We start from the raw sequence: 14,161 nt of genomic DNA on the forward strand, positions 1-14,161 counted from the left end.
GCCTAAAACTACTCATCCCCTGTAACTGGACTTTCTAGGCTTGTTTCTGTAAGATACCTCCCCAATTTAAAAAAAAAAGAAAAGAAAAGAAACCAAAAAAACCCCAAAGTCCAAAGATATATAGATGTGCCTGTAGTTGGGAATTTAGTAATTTTCATTGAAAGAAACAAAACAAGGGAAATCCTAGCACCTCAGCCTGCCACCAACAGTCAAGTACTTTAAACCTGCAGTGACTTTAACTTCAGCCATGATGATTTTCTTCAGACTAATACATTATCTAAGTTTGTCCTTAGTTTGAAGAGATTCCATATAAACAATAACCCCATCCCGCTATTAAATGTGAAAGCAATGAGTAAATAAATTGACTTAGAAAAAGGTGTAAGATTACAATAAAAATTGAAGAAAAAAGAATATCTTTTTATATAAATTTTTGAAAAAAATTTCAAAATCAAAACAGGTTTCCCCAGTAAAGTAAATTTACTCAGGCGTGGGTTCATAATAAATGGTAAACCCATATAGTGTAAGAACAGCTATTGGGGAATGGAAGATTCCCCAAGTGTACAAGTATCACCCCACAAAATAACTGCTAAATACAAGAAAGAGACAAACCTTTAAAATGAAGAGCTCTGTCATCACCAGCTCAATTAAGAAAACAAACTTTGTATCATGAACAGCTGCACAACTTGACCTCAGTGCCTCCTAATGCGATGGAATAAGAAGCACGGAGTAAGAAGCACGCAACCTCACCTCTGAAATACCAAAAATAATCAGTCTTCATCTAAGCAAGACTCTAGACCCGACTACCAGTGTGAAGGACATAGAAATAGTCAGCTCTTTTCCAGAATACTTTGTGGCATGAAAAGCTACACAGATCTTCTCCGCAGTGAAACAACCATAACTCATAAAAGCTATAAAAAAGCAGCCATTTAATATCTCTGGAAAAGGTGGTTAAAAACATACAGTAAATGGAGAAATCTTTATGCAAGAAATACTACTAAATCTTGGTAAGAACAGCAAGAATCTGTGCCATCTGAGCAACAAACTCACTCCTACGCCACAGTGCTACAGCTACTCCAGAAGATGTAGCCAAGAACACAGGGCTCCCTCTCAACCCAGTTCTTAATCTAGGGCTATACTCTATCCCCAAGACGGGCAGGCACCAGCACTTCTCATCCACCCCAGCTGTGCTGCCGCTCTGTCTCAGGCAAGCAGAGCCTAGAGTTCTAGGACTCTTTTCTTTCACCCAGGTACCACTTGTGGAGAAAATGCTCTACCTCTCACATGTCAGGCCAAAAGTCATGGGCCTCAACCATGCAGCAGAGGTTCCACACCAGGAATGGATAGAACTAGGAAGAAAACCAACAAGGAAATAAAAGTCTTGAACAACATTATACACAAACTAGATCTAACAGATATTTAGAGAACATTGAACTAGAATGCACACACATTCTTCTTGAGTGTGCATAGTGTGTGCATGGATACTCTGGATACATAGGTTAGACCACAAAAAAAGCCTCAAATTTAAAAGGATTGAAATCATACAAATATGTCCTCTAATCACAATCAAAAATAGAAATATGGGATATTCACATTTTCAGATTTCAAAACTCAATAGAAAGCTACAGTCATCAACACAATGTTGGTGACTGGCATAAGGACAGATAGATATGCCAGTGAAACAAACCTGAAAGTCCAACAACAAATCCTTACAACTGACTTTGACCCACAGATAGCTAGGTTGGTTAGAGCACTGTCCAGATACACAAAGGTTGCTGGTTCAATCCCCAGTCAAGGCACATACAGAAACAGATCAATGTTTCTGTCTCTCCCTCTCTCTCTCTGAAATAAATCAATAAGTTTTTAAGAAAAATAAAGTCAACTGATTTTCAACAAGGGTACCAAGGTAATTTAATGGAGAAAACAGTCTTTTCAACAATTGGTGCTGAAACAAGTGGATATTCACATGCAAAAGAGAACATTTTCCTTACACCACACACAAAATTTAACTCCAAATATTAAAAGGTTAATATTATAAAACTCTTAGAAGAAAACCTAGGATTAAATCTTCATGACTTCATATCCATTGACATAGTTATAATAAAAAATATACATATAATATGAGGTATTGACCTGAACGTAGAAAAACTGGAACCCTAATGCATTGCTAGTAGGAATGTAAAATGGTGCAGCCACTTTAGAAACAATCCGTCAGCTTCTCAAAATGTTAAACATACAGTTACTATATGACCCCAAAGTTTCAGGTGTAGGTACATATCCAAGTGAAATTAAGACACATGTCTACACAGCCTGACCAGATGGTGGCACAGTGGATCGAATGTCAGACTGGGACACAGAGGACCCAAGTTCAAAACCCCGAGGTTGCTGGCTGGGACATGGGATCACAAACATGACCCATGGTCACTGGCTTAAACTTAAAAGTCGCTGTCTTGAAGCCCAAAGTCGCTAGCTTGATCCCAAGATCGCTGGCTTGAACAAGGGGTCACTTGCTCTGCTGTAGCCCCACGGTCAAGGCACATATAAGAAAGCAATCACTGAACAACTAAAATGCCGCAACAAAGAACTGATGCTTCTCATCTCTCTGCCTTCCTGTTTATCTGTCCCTATCTGTCCATCTGAGTCTCTCTCTGTCTCTGTCACACACACACACACAAAAAAGACACATCTACACAGAAACTTGTATGCAAATTTTCACAGCAGCATTACTTATAATTGTCAGGAGTGAAAATAACTCCAATGTCCATCATCTGATGAATGGGTAAATAAAATGTGGTATTTTCATATAACAGAATATTATTTAGCAATAAAAAGAAATAAAATCCTTTTCATATATCCTACAACATAAATGAATCTTGAAACATTATCCTAAGTCAGAGGTCGGGAACCCGTGGCTCACAAGCCAGATGTAGCTCTTTTGATGGCTGCATCTGGCTCGCAGACAAATCTTTAATAAAAAAATAATAACATTAAAAATATCAAACAGGCCCTGGCCGGTTGGCTCAGCGGCAGAGCATCGGCCTGGCGTGCGGGGGACCTGGGTTCGATTCCCAGCCAGGGCACATAGGAGAAGCGCCCATTTGCTTCTCCACCCCCCACCCCCTCCTTCCTCTCTGTCTCTCTCTTCCCCTCCCACAGCCAAGGCTCCATTGGAGCAAAGATGGCCCGGGCGCTGGGGATGGCTCCTTGGCCTCTGCCCCAGGCGCTAGAGTGGCTCTGGTCGCAGCAGAGCGAGGCCCCGGAAAGGCAGAGCATCACCTCCTGGTGGGCAGAGCTTCGCCCCTGATGGGCGTGCCGGGTGGATCCCGGTCGGTCGCATGCGGGAGTCTGTCTGTCTCTCCCCGTTTCCAGCTTCAGAAAAATACAAAAAAATAAAATATAAATAAAATAAAATAAAACATTCTCATGTATTACAATTCATTCATTTCCTACGGCTCATGTTCATGGTTGCGGGTGGCTGGAGCCAATCACAGCTGTCCTCCGGGACAACACCAAATTTTTATGGGATAATGCATAACGTACAAGGGTCGTTATATGGCTCTCACAGAATTACATTTTAAAATATGTGGCTCTCTCAGCCAAAAAGGTTCCCGACCCCTGTTCTAAGTCAAATAAGGCAGTCATAAAAGATCGATGCTGTATGATTTCACTTTTATAAAATGTCAAGAATAAACAAATTCATAAAAACAAAAAGTAGATAAGTAATTGCCGAGGGCTAGGAGGTCAGAGAAAATGTGTAGTGACTGCTGATGGAAACATGGTTTCTTTTGGGGATAACAGAAATGTTCTAAAATTGATTCTAGTGATGGTTGCACAACTCTATGAATATATTAAAAACCACAGAACCATAATCTTCCAGTAAGTGAACTGTATGGTCTGTGCATTATATCTTAATAAATATCTTACTTTTTTAGGTGCTTTGACTATGTAAATGCTAATGTCAATAAGAGACAATGTCAAGTGACTGAATAAATGAAAAACATTTGGCATAGAATGTATATGGCAACAATATTGATGTTAATTTGGAGCAAGCAAGAGCATTTCCTCAAGATGTTAAAACAAAATTAAAGACATAGACTTAAACATCAGCCAGGGTTCTTAAGATGCCAATACCATTCCAATCCATATGGTACAGTTTGGAGTAATTTCATTTCTCAAGAGGTTGTTTGGACAAGAAAGTCTTCTCTGTGTACTCATTATAGGTTGTTAAGCATTCCAGTATATTATATGTAAATAACACTTCCTAGGGATTGTTTTGACTAAAGATACTTCCAAATACCCTCAAGTTAAAGAAACACTGGGGATACTAAAGCATTTCCTATGAGATTTCATGCAGACTGCCAAAGCTTTATCTATTTTGGGATAAAAGATACAAAATAAAAAATAATTTTAAATTTTAAAATGCTCATACACACACACATCAAAGAAGGGAAGAGTTATTTGTACCTGCTTTCTCTTCTCTATTCCTACAACAGTCCATCTACCCAAGAGTTCCAAAGGACCTACAAACTCCCACAGAATAGTAGAAACTACAAAATTAAATCCTCCTAAACCTGGCCTTTAAAATATATATAATCTGTTTTGTAATTAGAGGGATAACTATAGTGTCAAATAAAAAATATTATATAAAATAAATGTATAGGCCTGACCTGTGGTGGCACAGTGGATAAAGCATCAATCTGGAACACTGAGGTCACTGGTTTGAAACCCTGCACTTCTCTGGTCAAGGCCAACATGGGAGTTGATGCTTCCTGCTCCTCCTCCCTTTCTCTCTCTCTCTCACTCTCATTCTCTCTCCTCTCTAAAATGAATAAATAAAAATAAAAAAAACAAAAAATATATATGTATAAAACTACAAAATATAAAAATGCCTAAGAATAAAATACAAGCAGGAAACAAATTATAAACAGTAGTTTTATTTAGATAGCCCCAGGAGTTATAAGGATTTTTTTTTTCTTTTTTACAGAGACAGAGAGAGAGTCAGAGAGAGGGATAGATAGGGACTGACAGACAGGAATGGAGAGAGATGAGGAGCATCAATCAGTTTTTCGTTGCGACACCTTAGTTGTTCACTGATTGCTTTCTCATGTGCCTTGACCACAGGCCTTCAGCAGACTGGGTAACCCCTTGCTCGAGCCAGCGACCTTGGGTCCAAGCTGGTGAGCTTTGCTCAAACCAGAGGAGCCTGCGTTCAAGCTGGCAATCTTGGGGTCCCGAACCTGGGTCCTCCGCATCCCAGTCCGATGCTCTATCCACTGTGCCACCGCGTGGTCAGGCTTATAAGGATTCCTGTAGTCTATATATTTTTCCTTCATGGTAAAAAAAAAAAAGCCTTAAAAAACTTTTTTAAAGGCCAAGAATTTTTTATTTTAACCTGTTCTAAGTTTTCATGGGAAAATTTGCTTCATTTCTCTTCCCTACTCCTATAACATCCCAACTTCTCCAGAGCTTCAGATCATCACGCATTTCTCTTGTCAAGCAGAAACACAAAGAAATCACAACAACATATTAAGTGTAGCACATTTAAGGAGAAATTGTGGTCACTAACTGCACTCTCATCATATCAGGAGAAAGCTTACAAACTTGGTCTTCAGTAACAAGAGTTGATAAGCAACAGTTCTGCTATATTACCTAGATATGTAATAACAATGTTCACCAAAAAAAATTTTTCCTCACACAGGGGACTAGGGAGTCTTGTAATCAAACAACAGTTTTGGGTTTTTTTGTATTTTTCTGAAGTTGGAAATGGGGAGGCAGTCAGACAGACTCCCGCAGGCACCTGACCGGGATCCACCCAGTATGCCCACCAGGGGGCGATGCTCTGCCCATCTGGGGCATTGCTCCGCTGCAACCAGAGCCATTCTAGCGTCTGAGGCAGAGGCCACAGAGCCGTCCTCAGCGCCTGGGCCAACCCTGCTTCAATGGAGCCTTGGCTGTGGGAGGGGAAGAGAGAGACAGAGAGGAAGGAGAGGGGGAGGGGTAGAGAGGCAGATGGGCGCTTCTCCTGTGTGCCCTGGCCGGGAATCAAACCCAGGACTCCTGCACGCCAGGCCAATGCTCCACCACTGAGCAAACCGGCCAGGGCCTCAAACAACAGTTTTAACTTAAATAGTCCTCTCTAACAAGCACTTAATATTCATCTTACTTGGTATTTATAAATAAATAACAGTTTAAAATATTTAATAGTCTGAGAAAAATGAAACCAACCAAAAAGTTCTAATTTATTGATTACTTTCCTTTAAGATTCACATAGTGTATACAACACACTTACATCACGTTAAGAAAGTTTGTATTTGTTAGCAATATAGTGTTTTTAATTCCATTTTTTTTAATTTTAGTTATATATTTTTTATTATTCTTTTCAGTATTATTTTGTATTAGCATCAGAGGTACACCACAGTTTAATTTAATTTCTAAGTCTTCTCCATGACAGTTTCCACATCAACTTGTTTCTTTACCAGATAATGCACTACTAGAGCTACCGTTCCTAAGAATGCAAAAATAAACTGAGTAATCTGCAGTGCCATCTGATGGTAAGAAGTAAGTGCTACTCCCCAAAATGTATATTACAAGATTCTTTCCCTTCAAGGACAGAGAAACAGGTGGACAACGTTTCCAGTAACCATTTGGCCAGGACAGCCATCTAAAAATACAGCAATGGTTTTTGGGGTACAAGTAGTTCAGTCAATAAATGCTGTGAAAAGAGCTCCCGAGAGAAAGAAACAAATAGGAGCCTAAAGAACAATGTAAAAAGATGGGATTCAAAACATGAAAATGAAAACCTTGCCTTAAGGCAATAGATGACAAGCAAAAAAACTTCCTTACAGCACTGTCCCTTCTTCTGTAAATACTGAATCATTGAAAATACTCTCTAAAGTCCTGGCTGGATAGTTCGGTTGGAGAGCACAGTCCCGATACACAAAAGGTTGCCTGTTTGATCACGGTCAGGACACAAACAGTCTCTCTCCCTCACTCTCTCCCTTCATCTCTCTAAAATCAATGTCAGTTTTTTATATAATTAAATAAATAAACATAAAATATGACTGACTGGTGTTGGTGCAGTGGGTAAAGTGTTGATCTAGAAGGCTAAGGTCACTAGTTCGAAGCCCTGACATCACCAGCTCTGAGTGTGGGCTCGTTAGTGCAGTCACTGGCTTAAGTGGTCCCCCAATTCTCCACACAATACCAAAGTTCACCAGCTTGAGCTCAAAAGGTCTTTGGTGTGTAAAACCCAAGGTTGCTGGCTTGAACAAGGGAACCCTGGTTCAGCTCTCGTCAAGGCATGTACAAGAAGCAATCAGTGTACAACTAAAGTGAAAGCGACTATGAGTTGATGCTTCCCACTCTCTCTCTCTCTTCCTGTTTCTCAAAAGAAAAAAAATTATAAAAAAATTAAATAATAAAAAATAAAAATACTCTCTACAAAAAGACAACGTGAAATGAAGACCTGAACATATTTTGAGCTTTACACAAACTATGTTAAAATGGAAGAAAATGTAATACCATAAGCAATGTGTTAGCATAAAGAACAAGAACAGGCAGAGTAGAATCAAAAAAAAGGATGAAATCACCTGATGAGAAAAAAACTGTAGCCTGACCAGGCGGTGGCGCAGTGAATAGAGCGTCAGACTGGAATGTAGGACCCAGGTTCAAGACCCCAAGGTCACCAGCTTGAGCACAGGATTATCTGGTTTGAGCAAAGCTCACCAGTTTGGACCCAAGGTCGCTGGCTTGAGCAAGGGGTTCCTTGGTCTGCTGAATGCCCACAGTCAAGGCACATATGAGAAAGCAATCAATGAACAACTAAGGTGTTGCAACGAAAAACTGATAATTGATGCTTCTCATCTCTCTCCATTCCTGCCTGTCTGTCCCTATCTATCCCTCTCTCTGACTCTATCTCTGTAAGAAAACAAACAAAAAAAACTGTAGCATTCCACATTTAAGAGAAGGATAAATACAGTCAAATACAAGCCACTGAGAAAGTGACACTAATGGCCCTGGCTGTGGCTCAGTGGATAGGGCATCGGCCCAGCGTATGCATGTCCTGGGTTCGATTTCCAGTCAGGGCACACCAAAAAAGCAACCATCAGCTTCTTCCCCACTTCCTCGCCTCCTTCTCTCCTTCTTCCTCTTTGGTATCCAGTGGCTTATCTTGAGTGTGGCCCTAGGCACTGAACATAGCTCAGTCCAAGCACATCAGCTTCAGGCACTGAGGGTAACTTGGTACTCGAGCATCAGACCCAGATAGGGTTGCCAGGTGGATCCCAGGGCACATGCAGAGTCTGCCTCACTATCTCCCCTCCTCTCACCTAAAAACACCAAAAACAAATGAAAGTGACACTAATAACTTAAAAGCTCCAATTTTCGCCTGGCCTGTGGTGGTGCAGTGGATCAGGCGTCGACCTGGAATGCTGGGGTCGCCAGTTCGAAACCCTCAGCTTGTCTGGTCAAGGCACATATGGGAGTTGATGCTTCCTGTTCCTCTCTCTCTTTCTCTCTCTGTCTCCTGTCTCTCTAAAACTGAATAAATAAATAAATAAATAAAAGCTCTAGCCTGACCTGTGGTGGCGCAGTGGATAAAGCGTCAACCTGGAAACACTGAGGTTGCTGGCTCAAAACCCTGGCTTGCCTGGTCAAGGCACATATGGGAGTTGATGCTTCCTGCTTCTCCCCCTTCTCTCTCTCTTTCTCTCTCCCCCTCTCCCCCCCTCCTCTCTAAAATGAATAAATAAATAAAATTAAAAACAACAACAACAAAAAAGCTCTCATTTTCCACCAGGGAAGAACATGTGTTGGGCACATAAAAACATGGAGAATAGCCTTTTAGTGAAATGTATAAACAATATAGTATTTACCATATACCACTGGAGCACTTCCCACAGGGATAAGAGGCAAATGTCAATTTTTTCCCCAAAGATAATTAAATTTCTGCAAGTCAACTCATGATCTACAGCCCAAGTCTACAAAAAGAATAGGAGGCAGAAAACATATTCCTGGGGAATTACAATTAGGAAATATTATAAAATTGCTAAACTACCTGGAGTCAAAAGCAAACTAAAGGAAGAAGTTATGTCCAAGACAAAAAAAGAAATAAATTTCTTTGAAGATTGGTGGGGGGGGGGGGTAATAGGAGGTAGAAAAAATGAATATAGACAACTTTCAAGAAACTTAAGAAAATAATTATAGATGAAACCAAAGAGAATATATTTAAGCCCTGGTTTGGCAGCTCAGTTGCTTAGAGCATCATCTCCATCTGCCAAGGTTGCAGGCTCGAACCCTGGTTGAGTCACATACAAGAATCAACCAATGGCCTGACCAGGCAGTGGCGCAGTGGATAGAGTGACAGACTGGGATGTGGAGGACTCAGGTTTGAAACCCCAAGGTTGCTGGCTTGAGCATGGGCTCATCTGGTTTGAGCAAGGCTCACCAGCTTGAGCCCAAGATCGCTGGCTTGAGCAAGGGGTCACTTGGTTTGCTATAGCCCCACGGTCAAGGCACATATGAGAAAACAGTCAATGAACAACTAAGGTGCCACAATGAAGAGTTGATGCTTCTCATCTCTCCCTTCCTGGCTGTCTGTCCCTATCTGTCCCTCTCTCTGTCTCTCTCTTTCTCTCTCTCTCTCTCCTGTCTCTCTAAAAATGAATAAATAAAATGTAAAAAAAATAATTTTTTTAAAAAGCTTGACCTATGGTGGCACAGAGTGGATGCAGTGTCAACCTGGAACGCTGAGGTTGCTGGTCCAAAACCCTGGGCTTGCCCAGTCAAGGCACACACAAGAAGCAACTATGAGCTTCCACTCCTCCTCTACACACACACCACCCCATGCCTTTCTCTCTCTCTCTAAAATATAAACAAACAAACAAACAAACAAATAAGATGACTATGTTTAAATCCAGGTTAGTGCCAGTCCATGTGAAAAAAGGATTAATCAAGTGTTATGGGCTGAATTGTGTTCCCCCAAAATTCTTATGTTGTGCCCACTCCAATATCCTTGGTATTCGAGATTGGACTCTTGAAGATGTGATTAAGTTAAAATGAGGTCATCATCCAATAGGACTGATGTGCTAAAAAAAAAAAAAAAAAAAAAGAGTTACCAGCCCTGGCCGGTTGGCTCAGCGGTAGAGCGTCGGCCTGGTGTGCGGGGGACCCAGGTTCGATTCCCGGCCAGGGCACATAGGAGAAGCGCCCATTTGCTTCTCCACCCCCCCCCCTTTCCTCTCTGTCTCTCTCTTCTCCTCCCGCAGCCGGGGCTCCACTGGAGCGAGGATGGCTCGGGCGCTGGGGATGGCTCCTTGGCCTCTGCCCCAGGCGCTAGAGTGGCTCTGGTCGCAGCAGAGTGACGCCCCAGAGGGGCAGAGCATCGCCCCCTGGTGGTGCCGGGTGGATCCCGGTCGGGCGCATGCAGGAGTCTGACTGTCTCCTCCTGTTTCCAGCTTCAGAAAAATACAAAAAAAAAAAAAAGTTACCAGAAGTTCTAGTGTACAGAGGTATGACCATGTAAAGAGGCAGAAAGATGGTTATCTGTAAATCAAGGAGACCTCAGAGAAAACAAGTACCACTGGTACCTTTATCTTAGACTGCCAGCATCTCAAACTATAAGAAAATTATTTTCTGGCCTTGGCCGGTGGCCCAGTGTATGGACATCCCGGGTTTGATTTTTGGTCAGGGCACACAGGAGAAGCAACCATCTGCTTCTCTCCATCTCCTTCTCCCCCTTCCCTCCCTCTTCCTCTCCCACAGCCCGTGGCTGGATTGGTTCAAGCATGGCCCCAGTGCTGAGGGTAGTTCAGTTGGTCCAAGTATGTCCGCCTTAGACACTAAAAATAGCTTGGTTTATCTGAGCATCAGCCCCAGAGGGGGTTGTTGGGTGGATTCCAGTGAGGGCACATGTGGAAGCCTGTCTCACTACTCTCCTCTCACAAAAAAAAGAAAAAGAAAGAAAAAGAAAAGAGAAGAAATTTCTGTGGTTTAAGTCACTCAGTCTGAAGTATTTTGTTATGGCAGCCCTAGCAAAGTAATATAGAGGAAGCATTGCCACCAAGGAAAAAAACTCAGAGCACAATAGAGATGGACAGATAGAGGGAGACATATTTGCAGGTGAAAGAGGACAAAAAGCAATGAAGTTCTCATCAATGTCTTTCATTTCTTCTATGAAGTAGAAAGCAACATTATCCAGGAAAGAGTAAGAAGGGAAGGATGATGGTGGGTGGGTTAATAACCACCATGGGAAAAAGAAGCTATTAGAAACACACAGGATTTTGGGGTTGCCTGTCTATTTCTCAAGAAATGTTGATGTTGAATGAATATCTAGCTGTCATTCATGAATGCTTTAGTTCAGTTTCAATAATCTGGCAGTAACTAGCAAAGAAAACGCACTGGGATGAGTCAGAACGTGGGTTTTAAATCTAGGTATGCATGACCTTATCCAAGTCACTTACCCTTGCTGGGCGTTAGTTTCTTTAACTAGATATACGAGACTCAATAATCAGCATAAGATCATCTCAAATTAAAATAAATGATGCTATAATTTTTTTTTATGATATAATTTTTATGCAGGTCTGAGCATTACGTTAGTCTTCTTTAACAACCAAAGTACTGTGTCTCAAGCTTTAGGGTATATTTATATCATGTGAAAAGCTTGTTAAAATGCAGAATCTGATTCAGTAGATCTGGGGTTAAGGCTGAGATTGTACATTTCTAACAAACTCTCAGGTGATGCCATATACAGTAGTTCCACATTTTGAGGAGCAAGGGTGTAGAAACTTGATTCAGCTCAAGCTTGACAAAGCTTATAATTGTAAGCTTATCTGTAATCAGCTTGATATTTAGAAAACCAAACAAAGACACTCCAGACTCACAGCTGCACTAAGTATGCCTTGCCATTCCCTGAAATGCTGATTTTAATGGACAATTCCTATTTGGTGCAGAGAGAAAAAGAAAGGAATAAATAATATTGCCAGCAGTAACATGAAATTAGAAGCCCAACATTATATACAAATATACACACATATATACAAACATAGAACAGAAAGGTTAAAAACTATCTAATTAAATATATTATCTCCCAAAATTTGAATATTTGTATTTCTGGGAGATAATAAACATGTCTATCTCTGGTTTAATCTGAATGCAAACCCATAATCACAATATTTAAGTTGTCTGTATTTATTTTCTCCACCTCCTGGTTACTTGTTTTTTCAATACATTGAAGTCTGACAATCAATGTCAGTGACTGAATTTAATGGGGGTAAGGGTCACCATTGATCCTTTCGTTCTGAAAAGTACTGAAATGGTTTAAATTCACAATATCACATAATCTACAGATTTTTACATTAATTGCCAAATAATCTTCACATATTTGTTTAGAACCCCTAACCACATTACCATAACTAAATTCATTTTTGGTGAGAATTCTCTTCTGCTTTAGGAAGTCTAACTAGGACAGAGCAGTCCAGTTGCCCTAAAGCCATAACATATTGCCACAAAGCATTGTTATAATTAAACTGTTTCTACTATTCCCTTTGCTAGGTTACAAAAGGAGAAATTCCACAATTCCATCATAACCAACAGGGAGAGATTTTCATTGTAACTTTACAGAAATCTTCCTCAGTGACAAAAAGTGTAAGTAAAAATGTCATGCGTATATTGTAGTCACTCTGTCCCTAACTTGAAGCCTCTGTACTAGAGAAGTTTGAAATAATGTTAAAAAGGAAAAATGAACTCCCTATCCAAGAAAAAAAAAAAAGTATGGCTGTAAAAAATGCTCTCACTCCCTTCTGAAGAATAACCAAATTCCAAGGACACTACCCCATTACACTGAGCTCCTTTCAACTGGAGTGGGGAGAGAGTATGTCAATAGCCATCTTGGCACCAGTAGACAATTTACCAGTCACTTTGAAATAATACCTCCCTCAATCACTATGTCTCTTTCTCTCCCTCTCTCTCTCCCTCCCTCTTTCTCTCACACACACAAACACACACAAATTAAAGAAAAATGACAAACGTAATTGGCCTCAAATAGTTTTACTGAATCACAAGATAACCCCAAATATAAAGCTGAAGTAGCTGGGCTTGAGCATTGGCGGCCATATCTCAGCAGGCAGGTCCTCTGAAAATGTGTAACTTCACTTGTTCATTTAAGGCTAGCCAGGGTGTAATATCTAATTATAGCTTTCACAGTATTGCTATTAACAGCAATGTCGTGTGTGCAATCATAATACACAGTATTTTTATACTAAAGATGACCACGGTCTCTCTATCCCCCAAGGGCAAATGCACCACCCTGGTCCGCAACCACAACCACAATGGGCAACCTACGGTCTCATCATCTTGGCACCCGGCGTCTTCCTTCCTGCACCCCGATTCCTCAGTTGACCATGCTTCCCGCTCCGGCCTGAATGGGACAGCCCCGAGCTCCCACGGGTTCTTAGGGCTGCGCAAAGAGCCAACCCTGCAGGCCCTCGCCGCGCCACTGCTATCCCTCATCTCCCCGTAGCCCCACGTTCCTTCCTGGCATCATGGGTCTCCGCTGCCCAGCCCACTCCCTCCCTTCCCCTCGCGTGCGTTCTGAGGCTCTCAGGCCAGAGCCTTACCGCTTGGTTCGGTCCGGAATAGTCCGGATCTCCTGCTTCCACTCCACAACACGAAGCGGCGTCGGTTGGTCCCGCGCCCCACGGTTCCAGTTCACGCGCTGCCGCCTGCCGATGCCGAAAGCCTCTTCTAGGAACGCGCCATGTTCAGCGTCGCAGCTGCAAACGTAGCGGACTCTCCAATATCGCGTCACAGGCTCCCACAGCGGGTGCAATAGGCAAAGAGAGGAGGCGATAGGACAACTGAGAGAGGGGGGGGCGGAGCTTTTTCTTCGAAACCGAAGGCGCCTGACTTCTGAATCAGCAGTGTGCGCTTGCGCAATATAGAGAGCCGGGAACCGGGACTCCGCGGGATCTGTAACCATAGAAACCATAGGTCCTGGTGGCCCCGAGCCGGAAAAAATCAATTTGTTTCTTGGGTCGATTGAAGCTTATATCAGGACCTTTTTCCCTTCTCCATTCTAGATATCAACTGCTAAACTGCACTGTTTTATGGGTCTGTCTCTGCATAGAAGAGTTATTAAGTAATCCTACTATCATCAGTCAACCCCTCA

At 41.7% G+C, this 14,161-nt stretch overlaps 1 protein-coding gene across 1 annotated transcript in view; it reads right to left on the reverse strand.

The window, feature by feature from the left end:
- Positions 1-13,758, reverse strand: part of IPO11 (importin 11) — a 241,840-nt gene extending 228,082 nt beyond the window's left edge. The window contains exon 1 of the mRNA XM_066242532.1: positions 13,611-13,758. The gene's annotated coding sequence lies outside the window, so the exon portion shown is untranslated. The remainder of the gene's footprint in view (positions 1-13,610) is intronic.
- Positions 13,759-14,161: the final 403 nt, after the last annotated feature.

This window comes from Saccopteryx bilineata, chromosome 1, assembly GCF_036850765.1.
Source record: "Saccopteryx bilineata isolate mSacBil1 chromosome 1, mSacBil1_pri_phased_curated, whole genome shotgun sequence".
Classification (NCBI taxonomy): Eukaryota; Metazoa; Chordata; class Mammalia; order Chiroptera; family Emballonuridae; genus Saccopteryx; species Saccopteryx bilineata.